Source organism: Poecilia mexicana, unplaced genomic scaffold (genome assembly GCF_051168715.1).
Source record: "Poecilia mexicana isolate PSO_F unplaced genomic scaffold, ASM5116871v1 scaffold_13, whole genome shotgun sequence".
Lineage (NCBI taxonomy): Eukaryota > Metazoa > Chordata > Actinopteri > Cyprinodontiformes > Poeciliidae > Poecilia > Poecilia mexicana.
The window spans coordinates 28,669,531-28,695,114 of NW_028263382.1; the positions used below are offsets into that span (position 1 = coordinate 28,669,531).

At 39.3% G+C, this 25,584-nt stretch overlaps 1 long non-coding RNA gene across 1 annotated transcript in view; it reads right to left on the reverse strand.

Moving 5' to 3' along the window:
* The window catches only part of LOC148155867 (uncharacterized), a 138,679-nt gene extending 132,678 nt beyond the window's left edge, over window positions 1-6,001 (reverse strand). Inside the window, exon 1 of the long non-coding RNA XR_015765123.1 lies at window positions 5,573-6,001. This is a non-coding gene — a long non-coding RNA (uncharacterized LOC148155867). The remainder of the gene's footprint in view (window positions 1-5,572) is intronic.
* Window positions 6,002-25,584: the final 19,583 nt, after the last annotated feature.

Here is a 25,584-nt window from a genome sequence, read left to right on the forward strand (position 1 = left end):
AGCCTGACGGGATTGGATTTACCTCCCATTCGCATTTACTGTCAGAGAGGAGAGGCGCTCACAAAGCAAGAGGACAAAAGTACACGATAATGAAATTAAAAAAGAAAATCAACCTCGCTTCACCCGCCCTAATGGAAGTCGTCCTGCAAAAGTTCATCATAATCTTGTTTGTCACAGAGACGCCGCAGTTCGATGAGTTATTAATAAGCCTGATGTTCTGTGAGCTGTAGGTTAAAGAGGGGACAGCAGCGGTGGACTCAGCCAACCAAAAATAAAGCTCCTAGTGGGAAAAAAAAAAAAAAGAAAAAAAAAGTTAAACTGTGAGAGCTTGAGAGAGTGTCCGCTTGTGCGCGTAAATCCTCGTCTCATCTCTCCCTGTGGTGCTCAAGGATTTTCAGGCTGAAGGACTCCTCACTCTGCCCAAAAGGGTTCATGGGTGTTCATTCATCGACTCTGAGGTCCAAAAATAGTGACGGCTTAGTGTCCTGTGTTTGTTCCTTTTCTCCCCCTTTAAGCGGGACACATTCACAGGTTTTCATGTCTTTTCCAAAACCCCCGTGTTATTAAATTACCCTCATCTAACTACCCCGTCCTCTGTGTGTGTGATACGACTGCAAAACATGAATGTGAATGCACCTGACCTAAGGCCTTAGAATTACATCCAAGTTGAGCTAAGTGACTTGCAGCCGGCCTAATGATTCAGCTCTCTCCGGGGCCACGAGGACACATGCAGAGGAACATGAGAGGACGAAAAAACATAACCCATGAGCATACAGAAAACCAAAACACACACACACACACACACCCCCACACGCACACACACACACACACACACACACACACACACACACAGAGACTTAGAGCAATTTCACACATTAATGTGACCTACTTTGTGCGAACTCACTCGTGTGTTGATGTGCGTCGTGTGCATGGTTTGTTCACGTGTGTGTGTGTGGGGGGGGGGAAGGTGAGAGTGCAAGTCTGTAAGGTTTTCACAGACAAGTGCGCTGGGGAGGAAACGTGACGAAAACGGATCTGTTAGGAAATATGAAAAGCTAACACCCTGACAAGTTGCATCCAGAAATCTATTAATAGAGGAGAAACTCTGTGTGGATTTTACGCGGAGATTGAAAACGACAGAGGTGACACACCAGCGGGAGGGGGGAGCATCTAATGAAGACAGCATTAGATCATTTATTGACGTTATTAAGGTGAATATTTATAGAAAGTGACATACAGTTGCAGTAATAGAAAAATGCAGTACGGCTTTCCACCCAGTTAATAATGAATTGGTCCCACCTACCTAAAGCACAGTGGCTAATCGCTCTGAAATCTGTGTTTGATTTATGCTAAATGAAGCATCTGGAATGAATTTGATCAATTTTAGTTCAAAATTTAGATTAGTGTCTTTTATCTATTTACTGCCAGTTGACAACCAGCGTCAACTCAAGAAACTTTAAAAGACTAGCAGTTTATATGCGGAAAGCAATATTCAGTTTAGTGGCATATATCTGATGGACTTGAAGTAAACTGCATGCCTACTGATCCAGTACTGCAGCTCCACTCAATAAATTAGGATATCATTAAAAAGCTCTTTTATTTTAGGAACATTATCACCAAGCGAAACGCATTATAGATTAATTACACGTTGGTTTTGAAAGTCTTTATTTCTGTAAATAAATGATTGTCCATTTAAAATAAATGAAAACCTGTCACTTAAAGCTGCATTATGTAACTTTTATAAAACAAACAAAAAAGTTTATTTATTTCTTTACATGTTTGTTAAATGTCATGAAAAGTGTTTTTAAAGCGCAGGAGCAGCAGATGCGGAGAGCTGATTATGAAGAATGTTTAATGAAAAAATGCTGGACAAACTTTCAAAACTCACAGGGAGCACAGGGAGCCAGAGCGAAACAAAAGCAGGACAGCAAGGAACTAAACAGGATTTGACTGGAGGGACTAGCAAAGGCAAAGGGTGAGAGCAGCAGAAGTGTTTAATTACTGGGAGAGTGAATGTGGAACAATGGACCAGAACTGATTGGCTAACTGATTGCAGGTGAGAGAGAGAGAAAGTGTCACAGGGGGCGAGGGAGAGCATAGAAGGGATTAGGAAATAAATCTAACACGAAAGAATAACTAGACCTAAGAAACATCAAACATAATCAAATCACCAAAACAAACCAGGATCTGACATAAAACTATCACTATGTTGTGTTTTGGCATCAATAATCTGAAAAAATTGAGCTACAAAAAACATGTTTTTGTAAAAGTTACAGACTGCAGCTTTAAAATTAGAACATTGCATCAGACCAAAAAAAAAACTATTTTTTAACAAACAGAAATGTGGGTTCAATAAAAAAGTATGTTTATCAGATTCTTAAAGGCTTGACTGTAAGATAAAAGAAAAATCCGATTTTTTTTATTGCTGTCAGTTAAAGCATACAAACGTCTGGTATTTTGCAAAATATGATCAATTTAATGAAACACGTTCTGCAGCATACGCTTTATAGTAAAAGTTAAACACAACTTACAAACAGCACAATATGCAACACCCAGTACAATATACACATTATTTCAAGTTCTGAAAAGAAAGTCCTTACTGAAGTCAGAGGTGACAAACCTTACTGTGACATTCATAATAATTAGGAAACATGTTCTGTATCCGTCGCTACAGACGTCTGCATCTGCATTGTTGTTTCGTAGACACTCTGCGGCTGGTGCAGTGTGTGATGGAGAGACTGGGGAGTGTTTTCCATAATGTGTAATAGTTTGAAAAGTATCCAGTTTGCAGCCAACCTTAATTATCAGTTCATTTAATCTCCTGCAGTCTCTGGCTCTGCAGAGTAGCAGAGTTAGCTACTCTGCTAACAAACGGCAGCAAAGAAAAGTAAGTGCAGCCGGCGACAGCAGACTGCCGCAAGATCCTGTGCAAGATAAAGTGGCCGCATGCAGGGAAGGGCCAAGTCATATTATCAGCAATAAATTAAGTTGCTGATAATATGTAACACCTTACACTGTTAGATTAGTTAGAATAAACCAAAGTAAGTCCGTTGATCGTTGGAGATTGGCACCAGCACCCCTTGCTACCCTTCAGGGATAAGATAATGGATGGTCGGTCGGATGGATTGCCAGGGATACCAATAATTGTGCCACTGAAGATTTTGTTCAAAAGACAAATATTTTTCAACATGGGATCTTTTGTTTTTTTTTCCCCCAACTGAATAAATGTACCAAAACTTGTCTGTGTTAGAACATGCGACTGTGAATCAAGATTCATTTTTTTAGACGTCTTTACCAAGGGGTGCCCAAAAAACGTGTCATTCCCCTAAAATAAACCGTGGGTACGTCTTTTCAAAATTAATAGTTCAAGGTTCCCAAGAAAGTATTTGCAGGGTTATGTTGCGTTCATCCGCACTGTGGGAAATTAAGTCTCCTATTATAGAATCAATTCTTTAGGGGGCATTTTAGTCTACTTAAATTAACATTCAGCGTCTCATCAGGTCAAACAAAATAAAGCTACATTAAAAGTAATGGGCCAAGCTCCTGATTTGAGAATTGCAGCCATCTTACAGCATCTAATAAATCATTCATCTGTGATATTAGTTTGGAAATGAAGCCGTAGGGACGACATTAAGTAGAAACTCTCCTAAATTTAACCCAGAACATAAAATAGCAGCGGTTATTGTATGACAGATGATTGCACCGTGTTGAACAAATAGCCTTCGGACTCCTGATTAATGCACGGTGTTGTGTGTATTGTGCTCTGTGGTCATACCTTTGAATGATGTTTCTGCACGAATCACTGTTAGCCTGTTATTTACTGGCCCCTGGTGGTGGATCTCAAATTAATCTGAAATTCTTTGAAGCGTAGCATCGCCTGAGTGCACTTTGTGTTTTTATCAACCCTGAATCCACCCACACCTGATTTGTAAGCCCACTCAAACGCACACACTCTCACACACACTCACTCATGCATTCAGATTGACACAGAGAGAGAGAGAGAGAGAGAGAGAGAGAGAACAGGACGATCGGTGTTTCAGTGCATCATTATCCTAAGTTACATCAACTATTAATGAAGCAGCACTTGACAGAAAGCCCCAGAAACAGCGATAGGATGGAAGATTATATTTGCATAAAAGAGGGAATTAAAAGTGAATGAGGAAAGGAAAATGAATAGTTAGTGTCATGCATTTTTAATGACCAACCCCTTAATCCTCTGCTGAGGTGATCTTTAGGGGAACGGCACATAACGAAATAGCACCTGCAAAGCTTTTTGCAACCTTTACATGTGTGTTAACATTGACAGAACATTGATTTCAAGCAGGGATGAGTTTAAAAACAAGCAACATATTCACATCTGCAAAACGAATGAATAAAGCAGCGTCTGTTATTTGAGGTGGTAGATTAAAACGAAGGGGATTTGTCAATAAAAGTCTAATCTAAATTCTGACTAAATGTCTCCCACTCTGTTTGTAAAGTTTTTATTTTGTTTGTTTTCCAAACTGTGGATCGTGACTGGATGAAAACTCATCTTCAGCTTAATGGAAGAGTTCACAATTTTTATTTGTTTCTAAAATGCCCTGCTGTTTCATCATGCTCCCAGGGAAGCCAACAGGCCTCCAAAAACAATTTTTATCTTTATTTGTTGAAGCTAAGTTAGACTTTTTTTTTTCTTTACATAAAATGCAGAAAGAAGAAGGTAGACATGATTTATATTTTAGCAGGCATTTGGCGCAAGATGACAAATCTGAAAAGGCTCATTTTTATGTATTTGAACTATTTGACTTTGATTTTAGTAAAAAGAAGGAAAAAAAAAACAATGTCTAAAGTTTGGAAATCCAAGTTTGCCCTATATTGGTAAGTGTATTTGCTCTCCCATCCAAAACTTTTCAAGCTTAAGTAAAATAAATATAAATATGTAATCAATGCGAAATTTGAAGTGTGTCTACAATCCAGCACTCCAGTGGAATAAAACAAAACATTGAACCCACAGTCTTATTGATCAAATAATAGATTAACACTTCCACCTACAGCAGACACCACCTTCTAAAAGTGTGTTGTGATTGTTTTATAATTTTCACATCTTTTTCGAGAACAACCACAAAGTGTTTTACTGAGATTCTATGGTGAGCCAAAGTAAAGTGGAACATAATTCCAGAACGTAAAACAATCGCCCCAGTAAAACATGGTGGAGATATTATGTTACGTTTCTTCATTAGGGACACGGAAGATGATCAGAGATGATGGGAAGACGAACTCTGAAAGAAAACCTGTTAGGCCTGTCTGCACAAATAAATCTAAAATTCCATTCACAACAAGAAAATATATATATTTTTGGTTAATATTAGTTCTGGCTCAGAATACTGTAGTGATTTTGTGTGATTTCAGTGTGTGAGTGCGCCTTGAAATGAAGAAGATAAATATGTGGAAATGTCACAAAAAATGTGACACGAAGAGTGCCTGAGGGATTGTAACATGTACATAGTTATCCAGGTGAAGTAATATATTTAATTTAAAGTCATAAACAGCTTTTTTTTCTGAAAATGGTTAACAAAATTACTGGGGGCAAAACAAAAAAAAAAAAAAAAAAAAAAAAAAAAAAAAAAAAAAAGAAATCCCTGTTTTTGTGTGCATGTGTCATTTAGAGCCGAACTACCCCGACTGTCAGAAATTCTTGTCAGGCTGCTCTGAATTCACAGCATCTGTTTCCAAGGAAACAATGTTGGAGTTTGTGGTCTAAGACAAACACCTTTTGCTCTCTGTTCTTTCTCTTGTCCTGTTCTTGTTCCTCTGGATAAATACAAACACAGTGCTGTGCAGTTTTATATCAAGACCAACCGAGTTTTTCAGCCACTAAACCAAACTAATTCGTCTTCTTATAAACAGAGTATTTTTTTTTTACAATTTAAACACTTCTAATTCATAACAGTTCAACTTAAAACATTCTAAATATAGTGGAATATCATCTCAAGTTATCAGATAATTATTTTTAGTATTAGTGTTTCTCAAGCGGTGACAATTTTCAAAAACAAAACAAAAAAAACAAAGAAGAAGAAGAAGAAGAAGAAGTGCTGTAGGCCTTTTCTTGAACTGGAACAAATTTAAACCACCTGGTAGAAATGAGTGAGAACAAGCAAGTGGACAGCATGTGATTTGCAAGCCATATACAGCCGTCTAACCACATTTAGACAGGTTAAATGAGTGGAAAATGTGCCATTTGCTCTCCGTAGCATCTCCCTAATGTGCATGTGTGTGTGTGCCTGTTTGTGTGTGTGTGTGTGTGTGTATGTGTAGGGGTGTGTGTGCGTGTGTGTGTGTGTGTGTGTGTGTGTGTGTGTGCGTGTGTGTGTGCGTGTGTAGGTGTGTGTAGGTGTGTGTGTGTGTGTGTGTGTGTGTGTGTGTGTGTGTGTGTGGGCTCATGTCTGATACAGTGCAAAGACCGTTTTTCCAACACACATTATGTTATGGTGAGTGACTGCTCCTTATGGGCCCATAAGACGTGGTTTTTTTAGGGTTATGCGTCAGGTTTATGGTCAGAACAAACATGAAAAAAAAAAAACATGGAAAAAAAAAACATGAAACCGTCTCGAAAATCGCTTCTAACTAAAAAGTTTTAATAGACCAGATACCAAACATACCTTAATATACACAGTGAAAACCATCTTAGGACTTCTGCAGCCTTCTTTATTTCTATGCTTACGGGTAGAGCCAATCAGCACCATTGAAATTTAATGGCACCGCTGGCAAAAGCAAAAGTCAACAGTATGTTAAATATCCCATCTAGATATTTCAGTTTCCTGATCAGATTTTCTGTTGAATATTTATGATATGCTTTCCACAAATAGGGAGGTTTTCTATAAACTGTCATGAAGGACTGAATACTGTAGGCAGGTACAACTACTGACACAACAGTATATTGCATTTTGACCCACTTCAGTCTTAGCAGCAGGGACAGGAGGAGTTTTACCCTTTGATATCACGGGGACCCTTAAAATCTCACAACTACGAAAAAGACTTCATATTGGAAGGAGGCAGGCAACATCAGAGAGAAGACACGCTCCATGTCCAGGAGCTTTGCATCCAAAATTCAAGTGATTTCATCATGTTGAACGGCTGAAAGACTAAACCTTGACCTTGACATTATTCAGGATTCTGCAGGAGGAACCGCATAATCACAGGTTCTCAAGGATCGCTGTGTAAAGTTGAATCTGACTGCGTTTTGCTGTTTTTCCTTCAGTAGTTTTAGTTTCATCATTCTTTTATCTTCCTAACTAAACTCCTACTACATGCAGAACAAATAATTAGGAGCAACGTTCCACAGAAAAATCCGCAAATAGACGAACCTGTGAGTACCAAACTGCAAACGGGCAGAGGACAGCTGTGACTGGAAATGGATTGGACCTGTTTTTCTTGGGAAGTGCCTTGAAATGTCATTTGTTGTGAATTGGAGCAGTGAAAGGAAACTGAACTGAATTTAATGAAATTGGTCTGGGTTTTAGAGGAATAGCACTTTTTTTAAAGGCACTTTCGTTAAAAATAAATCAATATGTAGTGTGTGTTTTCTAAGCACACCTGCCCTGTGACTCGTCTGATGCCGCGTGTTTGCAGTGTTTCACTGAGAGGCCGTGCTGCATGCGCGCTCTCACTTTATTTCAGATCAATTTGAGAATCTCTGCAGTGGGTTTGATTGTTTTGCTGCATTCAATGTCATGCTTCTGCATTACTTCCAGGAAGCAGAAAGAGAAAAAAAAAAAGAAAAAGAGAAGCAAAGCCAAGGTTGAATTGCTCACGTGACAATGATACAAAACAAACACACAGTGGGATGGCTTTTTTTTTTAAACAGCAGATTGCTAAAAAGGTTATTTTAATTAAACTTTTTTCCAGTTTGCTATATTTTAACTAATGTCCTTGGATTTTTTTAATTTTTTTTGAGAATTAGTTTTTCAAGGGGGTAAATTGGGAAGATGTGGTGTTTACGTTTGCTCCTTCAAATGCAAAATTAACAGTAAAAGTGTTATTGCAGTAAGTCAGAAATATCAAAACAAATGCAGAAGTTATTGTTTGTGGTGCCAAGATCAGCAAAACCTAAACATGTAATGTACAGCTTTCAAACACACCACTGACGTCCGACGTGAATGAACCGTATTTTATCCTCCAACGCAAACAGAAGATGCCGAAATTTAAAGGCAGAATTGAGACTTCCTATAAAGGGTCCAAACAGTCACTAACTTACAGTCCTCAGGACTCCTCAAGATTCAGAATAAAATATAAATAGATGGTTTGAAAAAAAAAAAAAAAAAAAAAACGTTACCCAGTATTTTGCCTCCTCCAATACACTAAAAACCCAGTAACACTTTATCTGAAGGGGTGTTCATAAGACTGACATGACATTACACCTGAAGGAGTCTTCATGAATGTTTATGACTGTTGTCATAAAGTGTCATTTGGTAAATAATGACACATTTAATGCATAGTTGTTCTACAAGTTGCATTAAAAGCCCATTAGAATTGCTAACATTGAACTATTCGATAAATAATAACACTTTCAGTGCAAAGTTGTACGAAAACTTGCATCAAAAGTGTCGACTTTGCACTAAAAGGGCCATTATTTACCGAGTGACACTTCATGACAACAGTCACAGCCATTCACAGAGACTCCTTCAAGTTCATGACAGGTGTTATGTCATGTTTATGACAGTATTATGTCAGTCTTATGCACACCCCTTCAAATGAAGTGTTACCAAAAAGCCTTCACAAAACCTTCCAAATCTATTCTGTAAGACACTAAGAACCTATAAACCACATTTTTTTTAGTTTTTTAAATAAATTATTACTACTTTTCTGCTAACAGCAAATCCATCCAAACTAAAACAAGCTCCCAATGCTCACATTTCTTGTCTGAAACATGGCGTAATGTCACTGACAGTTCATTTTAGTATGTCAATTTGTCTACTCTCTGTTTAGCAGTAGCAGAACTTATCAAGGTAGTTTTTGAGGAGGAAAAGGGCAGACTGGAATGGTAAGGTTACATTCCCAAAGATCTTCAGCAATCATGTCAAGCATTTCATGGCCTGATGTACTTCAGCTTGTAGAACAATTACCAGACAGACCTAAACTGAGGCCCAATCATGCCACTCACCCCCACTACGTAACAACAGACAGAAGAAGAAAAAAGACAGTAAATACAAAGTATTTTGTAAGAAGTGAAGAAGAAATCGACGATAAAAAAAACCCTTAGTGGCCAGTGGGAAAGCCTCACTTCAGACAGTGCAGTGAACATAACATCCTGCTAATTTCCATGAATGTTGACCAAAGAGGAAGCAATTCCTCAGAGTAAGGAGCACAAAAGCCTGCTTGGCCTTTTCACAGGGATGTTGCCTTAATTTTCTGTGAAAGAAGGAGAAGCTTTCGGTCTCAACAACATTGGATGGTCCATCCATTGTGACAACAATCAACAACACAGCTAAGAAGTAAACAGCAAAAATCTAAGATACAGTTCTGACTTTTTAGATACTGCTTTCCCCCGTCACAATTATGTGCCTCGCACATTGACTTGTTGTCTATAGGGAGTCATTTTCAGTCAGAAAACAACTTGAGGCTTTAATAAATAAAAACAACCTTAAAAGTCAAGCCAGGGGTGTGAATAATGTTGGCCTTAAATATGTGACGAAAGTCAGCTAAATATCGAAATTTTACACTTGGAGGACCATATTTTACTCTAAATTAGTAATTAATCTAAAGTAGTACGAGTTAAGTCTGCATGGTGCTCCAATGCACTACCACATCGCGTAGCTAAGTAAAGCTATACAAGGAGGATGCAACATTTACAAATATTTGAGGGGCAAATGTTGACATGAACCTATCAGATGGCAAAATCAAAACAATGCACCTATTCTCTTCATTAAAATATGTATGCAAGTGTGGAAAGGCTTTTGTGTTGCGCAGGTTTTTACAGTCAGGAACCGAGGCACAACAGAACACCTAAATGATGTTCAGTTCCCAGTTTGTCCACCAGATGGCGCTGTCGCACTGTGGCAGGCTCGACTGAGACCTGGCTCGAATATAGCTCATAATTGATCACTCAGGACTGGACATCGAAAAGTCGCCCGAAGCCAATATGTTAAAACAAGCAGAGATAGCTAACAGCGTTTCCTTGTTGACCCAATTTATGCCTTCTGGCTGCTCGTTTATTTATTTATTTTTAATGGACTCTGGAGCAGTTCTGTGGAGCCCTTAAACACACACCATCCTGGAGAGTTTGAGACAAACCACGGATGAATTCCCACAGGGACAGCAATTGCTAACAAATGTGTAAAATTGGTCGTTTGTTTCATTGACCACCTCGCTGAAAGACTTCAGACTCTTTGCCAGTAAGCTTCCCTGCTCTAATCAGCATAATGAATTCGTCTGGCGTAGCTGGCTTAATGGAAGTAATTACTAGCAGGGAAAGCATAAAAAATGTCAAGAAAACAACCAGCAGAGAGTAATTCACCTGGATGGTTACTGAGAGGATGGGGGGGGAAGAGCTGCACCTGTGCAGCCTGTGTCAGCGTCTATGAAGCAAAGCTGGCGATGATGGGCTGTTGTTTTGTTTTCTCTCCCGTCACACTGAAAGACCTTAATATGTGATGGAAGAGAGCAGAGATTAAAGAGGAGCATTAAAGTGACACGATGTGACAAGCCCATCTATTTTTCCTTTCCAAGTGTATTTTTACACTTGCATGTTTGTTGAGTCTTGCCCTCCTTCTTTGCGGCCGAGTCCCTGATGTGTGTGTGCGTCTACATTAATGAGCAGACTGGAGGTTTTCATTAAGGACCCATTAGTACCTGCTTTTTGCCTCCTGGCCCTGTCTCACCGCTCATTCGTTCTTCTGATGAAACAACCATAACGTGGAAGACATGCTTGTTAAATCCTTTTTTGCATGTTTGGCGAATCGACAGAATTGTGACAAAATTTCTGCCTTATTATTATTATTATTATTATTATTATTATTATTATTATTATTATTATTATTATTGTTTTTGCTGAATAGCTCAAGCTTGTTCAAAATTGGATGGAGAGCATTTGTGAATATTCGGTTCAAGGTCTTGCCGTCAGTAAGATTTTTGCACATGCAGAAAATTACATTTTTTAAATTTTCTTACTAGCAAAATAGCTTCTAATCAGTCTGGTAGGATAGAGAGCATCTGCAAAGTTATTAAAAAAAAAAAAAGATTAGGTCTGTACTCTGTCTCAGCAACAAATATACTTTCTACCCATTAGAGGGTGGATGTATGTTAAGATTTGTTGGCTTCAGAACAACCTCAAGCATGTTGCTGGATAGAGGCATGCTTAAGTTTTCCTGTCGCTTTTTCTGCCACAACCCAATTTCCAAATTGTACATTCATGGATGAATAGATGAATGGATGAATGGATGGATGCTTAAGTGGACTTGTCATCTATTCACCGTCCAGCGGGAACCAAGTCAGCTTGAAACTGAGTTCTTGTGAACCACAAACTTCCGATGTTGCCCTGTTTTTAATTACACCCGTCTTCCTGTCACTTTTTTCTAGTTTCCCTGTCCCTGATTAAAATAATCATTCCCACTGCATGATGCTGCTACCACCATGTTTTCCTCTATGGATGGGGGATCAGGGTGATGAGCAGGGTTGTTTGGATACCACCCTTTTTTCCTCACCTGATCAGAGAACCTCTCACTTTTATTATGACCCCTACTGTGGCGAACTTTAAACAGGATCATTTATTCCCTTCTTTGAGCGATGACTTTTTTCTCACCACTCAATTGTGCAACCCAGATTTGCTTTAGTTTCCATGGACCATCCAAACACATATATCTTGTTTTATACACAGCCTTTTTTTCATTTTACTTTGTTTATTAATATTTGAAATATCCGACTCCTGATCGTTATTTCCACCTATGATTTTCTCTTAGCACGTCGTTTTAAAGTTACAGATCAAAACCGAGGGGAAACGTGACAGCAGAACTCAGTTAAGCTGAATTTCTCCTGACTAAAACAGGCTCTTTTATTTTATTTTTAATTTTTTTACACGGTTTGTATAACTTAATAAAACATGAATCCTGCCGTTAACTTTCTAGCTCACTCCCTTGAGTTATTTAGATGGATGCTGTGTTTTCCTGTGCTGCCAGTCTTCGTAGATTCGCGGTGAACTATAAGCTCCATTTTCAGACAGCGGACTGTACAGTGATCATACAAGACTCCCTTACACTCCTCCACTGGACGTCCTACAGGAGTTGATCAAATTCAACTTTATTTTGGGGGTATAAAAAAAAAAAAAATCTGGAAACAGACACATTTCAGAAAAAAAAAGGTTAAAAGCCATCTATTCTTTTATTTACAGCTTTAAGACCCAGATGAAATGCGTAGAAGTTAGTGCTCACAAGAAAAATATTGGGGTTTAAAAACTTTTGCAAGGTACTGAATAACGAGCTGCATTTGAGCTCATTCATCATATTGTGGGTGAGAAGGATCCTCAATAAAACATTTATCTGGAATATGGCAACAGCTTCACACAAAAAGAGAATGATATAAGAGTTCTCATTCAATAAAAACAGCTAACACGAGAAGCAAATATCTCAGTTATGCAAAAACCAGCCCTTCATAAGGGATAAAACCTTCCTCGAGATGTTTTCTAATCTGTCTTCTGCATACCCGATGGAACTGTTTTTTCCTACCACTGACAAGCACGACTGGGCAAACTTTTTAAAAAAAATCTCTGAAGAAGCAGCCCCGCTATCAGACTGAAGCACTCTTCAAGAAGGGCAGCGACGAGCCATAAGCCTTGACTGGGGGAAGATTTTATCCCAAGAAGAGCATCTTTAATCATTTTTTTCCCCCCAAATCGTCACACCCTCTCACGGACGAACAGTTTGAAAAACTTAGCTAGAGTAAAGAAACATCTGTCTAAAAAAAAAAAAGAAAGTCACTAAAAATAACTAGTGTGCTTTGCCTAAGGGTGTGACAGCTATGAATAGATGTTTCTGTGCTTTCTTTGCATGGAATTAGATAGCAATAGCTCCACTCGTAAAGCAGATTCCAGATCAACGAGAAGCTTTTTAAAGTACTACGTAGAAATAGTCAAGCAGAAAGCGATAAATATCTGTTCATGCGGCTTACTGTGCGTTTTTTTACCCTTAGGCTCCTGCTCTCTTCTTGTAATTCTGCCTACTTATAAGCTCGCTTGCTGTTTGGGAAGATGAAAAAGGAAAATAACAACCAGTCACAGCTCATGCAGATTTCTTGTTTCCACAGTTTAAAGTCAAATAGAGTAAAACATTTCCTGTCAGAGAATTCTGGCAAGAAGCGGAGACAGGAGAGGAAACAGAGTGTGCAGATCCAAATAGAGGTGCAGGAATGTCGGAGGTGGTCGACGGATCATGTTGGCATGTTAAGACAAATAGTGCTTGTAACAGTACAATGCCCCAGTGGAGAAACCAGAACACCGCAGTGAGGTGACCACACGAGCCACGGGGCTGTTATCCAACTCAGACTTTTGTCCGAAAGTAAAGCTGTTCGTCCAAAAAGATTAACGCAGGCTGCCGTGATTCTCCGAGGATAATTGTCCCTGAGTCAGTCTGGACCTGCGTGACGTTTTAATTCAGTCGAGATTAAGAGGAATCTGCTTGGTTGGCTGCCCAGAGCACACAGGAATACGAAGCAGGGCTGAGAGACAACAGAGTCGTGCAAATACAATTTCACCGGAATTTAGAAGCAAGAGTTGAGCGAGGTGGAGTTGATTTGATTTGGTTGATTTACTGCCATGGACTCAGCTTCAAAGCAACGTGTATCAAGATGGATTGAGTTTTAATGCTCCCTTGGACTTAGCGCAATGCTCAGGAAAAGAGCAGCAGATGTCACAGTTGGACAGCGAGGAAGTTTGGGGGTTGTCCCATCAGTTCCCTGAAGCGCGCACACACACACACACACACACACACGCACATACACATGCACAAAACCTACATAAAAGTGCATGCAAGGTCAATGGGACTTCGCCAGACTGCGCACAGTGTAAAAAAACTGCCAGAGTGTAAATGTGTGTTTGGGATCAATGTCCTGTTAGACACACAAAGTTTTATTAATCCCAAAGATGAAGTCCTCAATTCACTCACCCATCTATCTCTGAAGCCTGGAACAGAAGGGTGCCATCTTCAATGTTTTCCTACAAAGTTGAAAGTGTAATTGTGCAAAATGTCTTAATATGTTGAAACATTAAAAAGTCTCTTTCTCTGGAAACTGGGTCTCTGTCTCTTTAAGCTACTCCTCCTCGTCCAGGCAGTCATCACAGCCCTCCTCTGCTAACTCTTTAACAACGTTTTTACCAAAGTTGCACTGAGAAGTAGCTCGTGTAGTGAGTTCATCATACACAAGATTTCACCAGGTGTTTGTTAATTACTGCTGCCATTAGTCTGAAGGAGCCGAGCTCTGAAGCTTGGAAGCTGCAGCTCGGGGGAGGAGCTTCGTCGTCGAAGGCAGCGCCCGCGCGCTGCCACGGGAGAGTAAAGGATTTCTACAACATACTCAATAACACACTCCGGGTTTTTTATGAGGGGATATATAATATAATGTGATGTAAATCTAAATGATATACATTACTGCCCCTTTAACACACATTGACACTCTAGCAACAGTCTAGCATGATGGCGGTAGCGCTATGCTAACGGTCTCCTCTGTGTGGTTCTGGTCCTCCTCCAAAATTGGCCAACTTCATCTCAAATCCTCAACTAGATTCTTACAACCTGGTGTTTCACCAGGACTAACAACCCAAAACGCACATCGTTGTTTGACGATGAGTGAATCAGGCCGACAATATTAAACCCTGACCTCAAACCTTCTGAAAGCTTGCAAAGTATATTTTGAGAAATGGTTGGTACAAATAAAGCAAACATTTTGAACAAACTCCTTGTTTTGTCGAATATCCAGACAGAACTCATGACAGCAAAATGTGTGAAGTTTCTCTGCAACCTGCTGAGGGGCCATCATCCAGAAACTCATTGAAGCTGGATAGATAGATAGATAGATAGATAGATAGATAGATAGATAGATAGATAGATAGATAGATAGATAGATAGATAGATAGATAGATAGATAGATAGATAGATAGATAGATGTTATTAAAACTCATCTTCCTGTCTCCAAAAAACAAACAGAAAATCCATTTTTTCAGTCTTGCACTTACATATTTTTTCCATTTTGATGTGGTAATGTAGATGAACGTAACTGCATAGAAAAATCCAGTGTCATCACCTCATTTCCTAAAACACTCCCAAAAAAGCTTTTAGTCATGCAACCATGCAATCAATGATGGTTGAACGCCACATTACTTTTGAAATGTCTTTTCTGGGTATGATTAGCTGTTGCACCAGATATTTTGCTGCATTTTTTTTTCCTTTTCTCTTTTGTGCATCAGACATGACGAAGGAGCAATTTTCAAAATGTTTCTGTGGAGATTATGAATGGCTTGTTATGAAACATTTGCAATCCATTATTATTTGACGATTGTTCCTAGAACCAGGATGATTATGATTATTTGGCTGTTATGTCTAAATCAAGATATTGTGTAGCAACAAGCTTTCGAGTCGTTTTTTTTTTTTGTTTTGTTTTTTTCCTGAGAAGTTGGGCAGAGGAGGTTTCTCAACAGGAAGAGAACAGTAATCAGTTGTGACATCGCCGCTGAGTCGGAAAGATAGTAGTAATTAAATGTCGCGGGATTCAACAGTGACTCTTTCTCAGTCCTTCGAAGATTCATTTTTGCTGAAACGTCTCCTGTTTTGAAGTGTTCGCAACATTTTAAGGAATGCACATCCTGCAGAAGAAAAAAAAAAGCTTTCAAGTCATTAGTCAAACCACTAGTTATGCTGGAGCATTTTTAAACAGATTCTCAATTATTATTATTATTTTAATAATTCCCAGTGAGAAGTTCTCTGTGAGAGAAATGTGACTTTTTATTTCTTGAATTTAGAAAATTCACACTTTCAAATAGGCTCATCAACGTTTACCTGCTAAGTTATTGACAGCAAAAGTCACACGGGGTTCATTAAACACTCTAATAAAGATTGAGCTGTTGAATTGAAGAAGCATATCTCCTAAAATTAAGGGGGGGAATGTTTTATTTTCCTTTCAATACAGAATTGAAAATAAAAATATTCTTCAATTCAAAAACTGAAATGTTACACGGATTCATTAGACAGAATGACGAGTTTTCAGTATCTTGTTTCTTTAATTTTGGCGGTTATGGCTGACCCGTTCACTGAAGCCGGTACGGCTGCTTTTGACCGTCTCCAAGGCCTCCTGAAGCTAAAATCATCAGCATCTCCATTAAACCTGTCAGAAGAGGGAAGCATGAAATGCTCTATGATGTTCTGATAAAACACTGTGTTGACTGTGGACGTTAGAAATCCCTTTGGAGCAACATCAGCTCTAAAATGAAGTGGCTCTAAAATTGATCTCTGACTGAACCTCAAGCAACTGGGATGTTGAGCCTTTTATCTCTTCCTCCCTAATCTGGAACTTTACTAGTTCCAGATTAGGGAACTAATCTGGAAAATGCAACATTTTCTTTGATTTGAAAAAAGAACTTTGCACAACTGAGCAAATTCCCCCCCCCCCCTTTTTTTATCCCTGTAGCACAGGTAAGATGCTTCTGATATAGTCTCTGGTTAAGAAATAGCTTGACAAAAAACAACAAAAAACCAAAAAAACAAAACAATAACAACAAAGTGACGGTCTATGACCTAGATCTATATGTGTGAAATAGTTCTTGAAGCGCCGAGACTGCAAATCCTTCTGTGTGTGGTTACCATATTGTTTCTTGTGTAACTTTTTCAGTTTAAATTTTTTTTTCTTCCACTCAACTTTCCAAGCAACCTAACTTAAGAAGGACTGACTGTGGCTCACCATCTTTGTGAAGGGCGTCAACGACTCCAAAGTCAACAGCCGTCCAGCTGAGGGCATGTAACATAGCCCTAACACAACATCCTACACACACACAAAAAATCATTTTAGGTCTAATGTAACACCGTGACTTCTGAGAAAACACACTTTTTACATTGCAATTTGTCGATTCATCCAACTTACTTTTGGGAATCTTGATCGGCTTCCCTGTATAATAAACCGATTTAATATTTTACTCTTAAATTTTGAAAGGAATTACTGAAATATATTACCCTTCACATTATTAATCTTGATTACCGAGGTGCTCTTGACGTGGAGGGACTGATTGAGTGATAGTGACACTGAGCTGTGAGAGTACGTCTTTCTGTTTTTGCTGAGAGCTCACGAAGAAAACAGGCTGCAGGCCTAACGAATAAGCCTCGCTGCGCCGCAGACATGACACGGACAGACGATTGTGATCAATCACACATAAATGCAACACCGTCCGCCAAATTCCTCGCAGCCGAAGACCCCTTGTTCTTGCTGGGGAGTGACACACACTGAGTCGAAGCAGCATGAATCGGTCCAGGAAATAATCGCTTTAAGCCTGAGATGAAAGCTGTTGTTGCAGCAAAACAACTTGACCTTCCCGACCTCCAGGGCTCACCATGGGAAGGACATTAAAGGGACAGGAAAATGTGTTTGTGTGTGTGTCTGACTGTACTTGTAAAAGGGAGGAAATCGAGTAAACAAGCTGACAAACCCCTTCCTGATACGAGACACCTGCGCATCTGAAACACGTCCTTTCAGTTTAACTTGCACCCCCTGCATGTAAGAAGAGCGACAGCAGCTGCTGCTGCCGCTTCCTGTCGCGTTCTCAAGCAGGTGTGAGGGGACGTACACGCCGAGAGGAGGAAGCACATTCGTTTACCGCCTGTGGGCCCTAAAGAAGGAGATTTAGGACGAGTGGTTCCTTTTAGCAAGGAAATGAAAAACAAAAAACACATCTATTACTTTAAAAAAATTGTTACAAGTTGGAATAAGTGCTGCATGAAAAGAACAACCGATGTTTGTGCAATCGCATACGGCTAGTTTATTTTCAAAGCTTGAGTGCTGATGGCGCACGCTGTAGCTGAAAGGGCCGTTTTCCCAGTGGAGACACAGGAGGCAGAAGATCAGCTGTAATTTTGTTTACATTAACTGGGAGCACACTTCACTAATCACACGTCTGAGGTCAACTTTTCATTCTGCCAAAATCGTAGACTGAAGATAGAGACCTGTAAGCTTCTTCCCTAAACTGTCGGACTTCCGTTCGACGTTCGATGAAGGATCTTTTCTCTGAGGCTTATCGAACTGTATCGAGCACAAGATGAACGATTTTAAACAGGAAAGAAGTGGGGGGAAAAAAAATCCATATGTGGGTTGTTTAGTGGATCGTTTAATGAAATATTTCAACTGTGTTTCATTTTCACAGCGTTTTCTTGCCCGGTGCTGCCACCACAGGACGGGAGGGGCGTTCGCAGTTGGTTTTCCTCCCCTCTTTAAAATGTTGCCTCTCAGTCAAAATGTTTGTGTTTGGTTTCATCTGACCACTCCACCTTCATCCACATGCTGACCTCCAGCAAAGCACAAGCAGGACATCTAATGTTTTTTTTTCTTTTTTTTTTTTTTCCAACAATGCCTATTTTTGCGCTACTATTCCATCAAGACTTCAGTTATTTTTTGTTTGTAGTTTTCTTTTTAGGTCCATGACTAATAGTTGTCCTGCCAACATATTCTCCCACTTGTGCCTCTTGGCTGTTTTTTTTTCTTTCTGATTAATCCTCTCCTTCCCCAGCCTTTCAGTCTAGGCGGATGGCCTTGTCTCGGTAGGTTTTGCGGTTGTTTTGTGTTTGTTCTATTTTTGGATGACGGATGGATTGAGCAGTTCTCTGCGAGATGTTCAAAGCTCGGTGTCTTGTTTTATGACCTCGTCCTGCTTTGAACTTGTCCACCACTTTATCCCTGAGCTGTCTCCCGTGTACCTTGACTTTTCTTCTCTTTTTTTGTGCTGTCTGTTCACTAGAGTCATGTAAGAAATGTCCGAGACTTGCGCATACCAGCCGGTTTTACACCGGGATTACATCTCACACATGTGGAATCTGTTTGCTACTTTTACGTAAGGGTATCAAAGTAGAGAGGGCTGACCGCATGCTTTGCCTCAACAGGTCGAGTTTGTGACTTAAGATGATTAAGGCTCATTTGATATGTGTGGGTTTTGTAGAATCACATGACTAACGGCATGTAAATAACTGTGGATTATAGGAAGGCCAAATCTCAAAGTTTTAAGAACTCTCATGAAGTAGCGTTTAAATTATTTTATCGACTTTAATATTTTACTTTTTCAACTAAAATCTTCTTCTCTTCTACACCCAGACACTTAACAATACCTTTGAGGTGTTATGTACCTCAATGGTAAAGTTATGTACTCAACATAACTCAAGGTAAGAAAAGCAGTCATTTGATCAACCACTTTTGAAAAAATTCACACTTTTGTAATTACATTTCTTTAAAAATACTCATGGTGCATCCACCTTCATGCTGTCGCACCTTTTTTTCTAATGCACTTTTTAAAAAAAATGTTTTACACTAATGAGCTTTAGTGTTTTAAGAAGTGTGAGATCTGGCATGCATATTGAATAGAAAGTCGACATTTGTGGATTACTTTCCGCCGTCATGTGCCTGCCTCGGTAACAAGGACATTACAGAGTTTCCTTCCAGGACAATCATTTTTGTCAGTCAAGTAAGAAATGCCAGAAGGTGTCTAATAAGATGTTAGATTTTTTTTTCTCACTTCCTGGCATTTAGTTTTGATATTATGTTTTAGGCCAGTCAGAATGAACAATTTTTTAAATATATTTTCTAAGTAGAGCACTGGTACACACACAGCTGTATCGATCGCTGTGCTGAAGTATCTAATGCTAAAGTAACAACAAAAATGTGTAAAAACTGCAATTAATTTATATATATATATATATATATATATATATATATATATATATATATATATATATATATATATATATATATATAGGTAACGTTTCATCTTGTAACTCTTTCTTTTTAGTTGTGAGTGTATCTATGTGTGTACACACCATCTATCGTTAGAATATGGATGCAAGATTTTTTTTTTTTTGACCAACAAAATGATCAGAATAGAAGATATTGAAAAGGAGAAATGAGCAAATCTTTTTCTACGCCAGATTCCTGTAGACAGTCGCTGTGAGAACTCAGCTTATTCCCTTGTCTTGGAGAGAGAGAAATAAGAGCAAAGTGCTCTTCTGGGAACATACACGACAATATGATCGCTGACGTACAATTGAGCTTGATAATTGGAGGCTTTATGTATAAGAAGGAATCTTTTATCTTCTATTGTGGATTGATTCAATGGGGAGTTAAATAAGAGAAGCTGAAATAGAACAAAGTTTTCTGTTTTTATTCTTCAAACTCTTGCTGCAGTGTTCTGGATAAACTGCAAACCTTTTTGTTGTTGTTGTTGGATTTCCTTTGTGTAACAAACTACCTTCAAAAGAGTAAGCAGAAGGTAATGCATCCCTCTAATCTTTGCACTTTATCTATTTAGTAGGGATTTGATGTCATAGACCAACACAGGGTAGCTCTGTTTATGGCTGTAGTCTTGGTCAAGTTTTTTTTTTTTTTTTCTTTCGATTTTTTTGCAGGAAGTTGTTTGTAAGTGGTTTTCTTGCAGGATTTCCTGTATTTAAGTTTCACTGTTGGAGATGATACTTCCAGCTTGATGGGCAGTGTTAGTTTTTCTTTTTTTAGCTACGCAGCAATGACTGTGGGCCAAATAGGTAATGTTTATTTTCCACTGACACTGACCAAAGTTACCAAATCCAGCATGTTTTTCAGCTTGGAACCAAAACCCTCTGAGTTTGGGTGTGCTTTAGTTTCCAGACACAAATGACATCTTCTGAGGCCATTAGGAAGCGGGCAGCAGCAGAGCTGGTAGAGTTTGGTTAAGTGGATTTCTGGAAGCTCTCTCTCTCTCTCTCTCAGACTGATGGTGCTCTAATGTATACTTTCGATATGTGTGCGCTCTAATTTTACCTCAAACGTTGATACATTATTCAAGAAAGCAATAAAAGCAGTAATATTTGCAACATGAGTTTTATTAGCACCACCATGTTTTCCAGTCTTTACTCATAGCGTTATTTCCCCCTGTCCCGTTCTTCGTGGATAACTAAAGCACATAGAAAAAAAAGCAGACAATACACATGTGGATTTATTGGATAAGTTGCTTTTTTTTTTTAATTGATGTTTTCCCCTGAATATGTATTTTTTCCACCTTCTGTCTTCCCCTTCTTTGTTCTACCATGGTTGCTGCACACAAGAGTCTAAAAGTCCCTCTGTCTGAGTAACAGCATCGCATCTCACATGAGTCCTTCGCTTTGTACTTTGAAGCGAATGTGTTTTTGTCTCTTTGCGGACACCGTCTCGAACCGGAGAAGCGCCACCTGACAGTTCCGAGAAGAGGAACTGCCGAGAGAGGCTTTCCCGTCGCGGTGGCCTTGATCCAAAACCCACGAAACTCATCTCAACTGCCTCTGACAACACGCATCCATCAGCCAAAACGTTTCGCAAAGATAGAGATTTAAGCTCCCCGAGTTTGTGTCAGGCTTGCTTACTCCGGAGTGATTCACTGACATATGCGGAGCAAATGCGGAACTGCTTATTAGTCACGGTTTTTGCTTCCAGTTCTCTGGGAGCCTTGTTTTAACCGCGGAGCTGTCATTTGAAACTTAGTGTTAATGAGTCACTTTTATTGAAAGGGGTTAGTGGAGCCTTTGAGAAGTAGACAAAGATGTTTGTTTTGTTGCCCAATTGCCGTCTGTGCCGTACGTATGGTGGTAATTGCTTTGTGTAGCCTTGTACACGTGACTCACACTTTGTTGGTCTGAGTGAAAAATAGTTAAAAGACGCCTGAAGTGTTGCTGTCGCACAAAACCACGAGGCTGTTTACCGAAACGCCCATGTCAAAGAGTCGCTCCACTTTAATGCATTTATGAAGACAGAGAGAGTTGTTTTATTGCCAACAGACGTGGTGCTGCATGCATAAAAATGTTACCATGTTTCGTGGTTTCGCAAATTTTTTCACTGATGAAAATAATAATAATAATAAAAACAAACGCATAGAAAAAAACCGTAGTATATGTGCCTGTGCTTTGGCTACTTACGACGCGTTCTCTTCAAGAATTACTCTGTTTTTAGCTCCATTCATCCACATAGCATAATGCTAACGCTAATGTTTTACCTCGGCGATGTTGTGATGAGGTTAATGAGCGGCGTTCATTTCCTGTCACTTTCCAGCCAAAAGTTAATTTCAGACATTACTTCTTTAGACCGCTTTATTTCTTATTGACTTCAAAAAAGTCTCTCCTGCACTACCAGTAACCTTTTTTCTTTTCTTTTCTTGAGTTGTTACAGTGTAAGCATTAATAAAAACCATGTCCACACACCTCTAGCATCCCCAAAAGTGGCATTAAATTTGTACATTTGTTATCAAATTAAAGGGTTTCCCCTACTTTCAGTGCTGTATGTCCGGTTCAAATTTTGTGATACTTACACTGGTCCAGTCTCAGTGGCTTAACTTACACTGGATATGATTTCTCTAAAACACAGCCTGGGATTTATGAAACCTCTGTCGATTTTTAGCATTAGAACCACATTAGGTAGAAAAACAACAACATAAAAACCACATTTCACAGACACCTTATGTCAGCACTGAAATGCCACACACTGACAAAAAAAAATGCTTAAAATCCAATTTTGCTTTCTGAAAATAACGTTAAAAAATATAGTACTTTATCCATGATGTACCACTTTGCATGAGTAATAATTGTCCTGGTTTTCATTTTGCCAGTGTGTTGACAGGACACAGAAGACGTCTGAACAGATCTCTGTAGTTCCTCCAGAGTTACTATACGCTTGGCTGTTTTTCTAAATAATGGCCTTTTGCAGTTGTGCCACACTTTTTTTTAGAGGCATCGGAATAAATGGGGTCCAAATTCATGTAAAATATAGACACCTTTAATGGATTTTATTGCCATAAAATATATATCATTTTTCATGTGATTTCCGCAAGCATGTGCCTCCTCTTTTTGACAATCTCGACAAAATACACCAAAGCTTCACAAGCCGAATCACTAAAAATGACAAGGAGCGAAACAGCTCGAGAGGCACGACCGCTTTCACGAAGCACTCCACAGAAACAACATGTTTGGTAATAATGTATCTGCGTTCGCACAAGTGCCTGTTTCTGCAGCAATAGGCTGCGTCTCCCCAAGCACAGCGCAATTAAAATCCAACACTCTCCAGGAGTCCATAACATGCTGGGTTTACTGACAGCAAGCAGAACTCAAACGGCCAACAGAGAAAAAAGAGGGAGTGGGTGGGGGGCAGAGGGGCTTCTTTTTTTAATGTTTAAAACAAAGGAACACAAAGATGGAACTCATAATGGCGGAGGCTGCATGTCAAACAAATCTTTTAGATGCACACGCGACGCTGGATCTAAAAACGTCAGTCACTTCAGCCTCGTGGATATTCGCTCAGCAGAGAAACTCCTTGGTGGGGTTTCTGATGTCGTTCGGGATCAAAGACACTAGAACATGAAGCGGACGACATGTACGCAGCGGTACGCGCGAGCTGTCATGTCGTTTATATAACACTAAATGTTACATTTACAGTTGTGTCGCAAAGTTTTTAGACTAATAATAATAATAATGAAAAGATAACTGCTTCAGTTGTTGGCTGGCGGTAAATTCCAGTGAATCAAGGCCACAATCTTGGTCAGAACAGACTAAATTTGCTTTTTTTTTTTCTTTTTTTTTTCTAGGCCTACGTTCAAAAGTGTGGCGTAAAACTAACGGTACATGATAACCCTGAACGCAACATCGCCTGTGTGAAACACGGCGGTGTCGGAATGTTTACTTCATAGGGAGTGGTGCTTGAAATCTTTCTTCTTTTGTCAGCAGCTGGTTACCTCAGAGGCAACACATCCTGTAATCGTTGTCTTGTATCAATCGTGGTTTTACGTGAGGACGTTTTTTTTTGTTTGTTTTTTTTTTTTTTTTGTTTGACGGTAAAATTACACCCAAATCAAAAATAGATTAAACCGTCAAGAACTTGAAAGATTTCAGGCGGATCCGGCCAAAGGAAAGGGCACACACATAAAAAAAAGAAAAAAAAAAGTCCAGCAAGTGTGAGAACTGTCTCCTAAAAAGTAATCAAATAAAAAAAAGGTCATGAAGACAACAGTGCAAATATTTCACTGCTGTGGCATCATAAAGGAAAGTAATGAATAGTCGGAATACAAACTAAAATTATTGATGTTCTGATAAATATTAATCAAGGGTAGCACTAAACAGGTGCTGCTTTTAAATCTGATTTAAAGGGAACTCAGTGTTTTTTTTGTTTTTTTATGAATTTCTGGGAGTTTGTTCCAGATCAGAGGAGCATAAAAGCTGAACGCTGCTTCTCCGTGTTTGGTTCTGATTCTAGGGATGCAGAAAAGTCCGTAAGGTTTTATTCAGTAACAACAGAGCTTTAATGCATTTTGGCTGCTAAGCTGTTCAACGATTTATAAACTAGCAAGAGTATTTTAAAGTCTGTTCTCTGAGAATGACTTTAGAATCAGAGTGATGTGCTCTACCTTCTACGCTTCAGTGAGACAACGCTGAAGCTTTTGGACTCTGAGCTGATGTGGTCAGCAAATTTCCCTCAAGAATAGAACAAAATAGAACAGAAACAGCCTTTAGTGCCCTGCAAAGTGGGAAATTCAGGTGTAACATACAAGTCCACACAAAAAGTTCTTAAGGTGTTAAAAACATAAAGACATAAGATTAAATGTAGCATTAATAAAATACAAAACTAACAGAAAATACTGTGCGTTTTTTTTAAACACACATATCCGACCGTGTTTTAAAAAATGTGCATATTGTGCACATGTACTGCACATTGAAAAAGAAGATTCTGCTAAAGGATTGGGTTGCCACCAGTGCAGAGCTTAGTGGAGAAAAGCGGTTGAGATGTTTGGACGCTTGCCACGTTTCCTCTAAGAAAAGAAGAAGAAAAATTCAAGGGCAGACTGATATTTAGCAAGAAGAAGCACCAGGATTGGATGGCAGAGCAGGTTATTTTCTCACAGGAAGCTTTATTAGATGAATGGAAAAGGCTGTATTCGCTTAAAATGGCGTACAAATCCACATCTTTTTGTGTGTGTGTTTAAGTGACTTCGTAAGATCTATAACAGTCTTCTCAAATGGACAAAATAAAACTCCCTTCACTTCGACTAGAACGGGGTTTCGATCAGCATTCGGTCCGGACTCGGGTTACTCTTCGGTTGTTGTGAGTTATCGATCGGCTTCAGCCGCGAACCTGTAACATGACATCTGCGCGCGCATGTTTATTTTCACGGAAACGAGCGCCGCACGGCCTGAAAGATGATTTAAAATCTCGTTTGCGTTTGAAGTGTCTCGCATAAAGCGCCCGAAAACCTGGAAGATGCAGATAGAAAGAGACTTGACAGATCCGTTTTTACCACTTGGTGCCGAAGCTGACAACACACTATCAGCCCTGCTGTGTGTTGCTGGCTTTAGCTGTCGCAGCGAAGGTAATGAGGAATTTTTCTCACTG